The sequence below is a fragment of the Echinococcus granulosus genome, assembly GCF_000524195.1.
Source record: "Echinococcus granulosus chromosome Unknown EG_S00098, whole genome shotgun sequence".
NCBI classification, from domain to species: Eukaryota; Metazoa; Platyhelminthes; class Cestoda; order Cyclophyllidea; family Taeniidae; genus Echinococcus; species Echinococcus granulosus.
Window position 1 is genome coordinate 87550 of NW_020170478.1, and position 2188 is coordinate 89737.

A 2188-nucleotide genomic window follows, 5' to 3' on the forward strand; every position below is an offset into this window, starting at 1 on the left:
GTTTAATGTGCCAATCAACAAGATCTTTTGCCTGTCACTTTGTCAAATGAATCATTTACGAGGTGCACAATTTTGCAATGCTCTCTTCTGCTGTGAATTAATTCCATTTAAATGTCATGGAAATTATCACCATAATTAGGCCGTCAGTAATTACCCGGAGACTCCACAGGCGCAGTGTCCAGTGAAGTATTTTACTGTAAACGACTACTTTACAAACTTCATGGTGTTAACCCGCAAAATCCAGACTTCAATAGCATTGACGGTGCTTTCAGGTAAGACTTGGAGGCGACTACATCCCAAACCAGGCATGAAGTAGCTGTCTGAGACAAATTAGGTGAATGTAGGAAGTGAATGGTTGAGAAATGCAGATAACGATATATCACAATTGCCTCAAGGTATAATTGAGCTGTGTAATTTATTCATAATTGCGTTTGAAGGATGCTTTTCTAAGAATGCAACCTCATTTTACCAGCTATTGAATTTGGACCCTACCTCACCCCAAAGTATGCATGGGAGAAAGAGATGATGGTTATTCAGCAATCCTGCATAGCCTCTGCCTTGTCGTATATGGGGCTGCATTAGAGGCCTAAGTGCCCAGGGATATTAAAGCAGGGCAAATTAGGCCACATTCTCACAGTCCTTCTCTTTGTTTGCTTTGACTCAAATTTGATCCTTTTATTTGAAACGAACAAGCCCTGATTTACTCAGCAACGCTGGCAGTGGAAAGGAGTTTATGGCTATTGGTCTCCCATAACTCCCCCATCAGTGCCCTAGCCCCTACGATATAACAATGAGGCATTTACATCTCTGTCTCAGTGGCCTCAATCTCCCCTCTGCTACCCACGTGGAATTGTTCGTCACTCATATTCAACGCCGTTCAATTCTGCACTTCACGTACTGTCCTCCACCTAAATTTTTAATGACACCATGCAAGTCTTCATCAAGGAGAATGCAAGGATTTGCTTTTCGTGAAGCGGTAATTTTGAGCACTTACATTAAACCATTCCCGAGATGTCCGTTCTCCTCCATCTGATGATGCAACAAAGTAAACGTAAATTTCTGCAACTGGGGATGACTGCACATAAGCCCAAATCTGGTTTATCAGCCGAGCATGGCACTTTGCGATATAAGGCATGAAGACAGCAAAAGAATGGCAGACAGCAGTGCGGGAAAGAGGAGCACACCAATATATTGACTTGCATCTGCGCTGCGGAATGCACCGGGCAGTCGAGCTGACTTTGCAAGTCCTTCGAAGCAACCACAAATCACTGCAGCTCCGCCGAAACCTAAAAATGAACCCACCTTGATTGCCTTTCTACTTTTAGAGAAAAATAATGCTCTGCAAAACTTATACAAAGCAGAGGATGCACCGAGAAATTTTGTCTAACTTCTGTTAAAAGTGTTTTAGAAATTCACTTTGGCCTCTGAATCCTCCGATGAGATCACGCAAGCGCTCGTAGCCAACGTATGAGCACCTCAATGCCTCATGGCAAAGGGCCGGTGAGCGATCGCGAGAGACGCGTGCTCATCCACTTATTTCTATCATTGCGCTTCACTTTCCCCACTCTGATCGCTGTCGCAAATATCTCGATGATGAGTAAACATGCCTTACCACATTAACCCCTTATTTAACTTGGCCATGCCTGACGTCAAATCGGCAGCAACGGGATAGAGCCCTTTCAATCACGAAGCAGTGAAGGTATCTCCAACCTCAAAATAACATATTACACTACATTTCATGGTTGTCACCTCCATCGTGGTACTTTCGTCACCTTTGTCGGAGGTGGGAAATTTACCAATATCAGCCCGAGTGTCAGTTGAGTGCATTTATTCATTTAAATGAGCGCAATAAGGATTTACTATGAGTACTGTCACATCATCAAAAATTTTCAGGGGTGATTCATTTGAGCACTTCGCCTGCGAACTTGATCCACCTCCCACCATTTTGTTATCTATGCTGATTGCATCAACAACCAAGGCCGTTGCACGAATTTAGGGACATTTGGGCGCTATGCTTGTGGTAATAAAAGCTGCTTAAGAGGTGAAATTTACCCCGTTTCACTTTCCTTGCCAAAAGTCGCCTTGAGGTGCTTAGAGAGACGTGAAGAGAGAGAGAGAATCCCTTGTGTTTATGATCTTAAAGGAAAGAAGAACGTAGAGGACTGCTCTTCGCACATAATGCACCCAA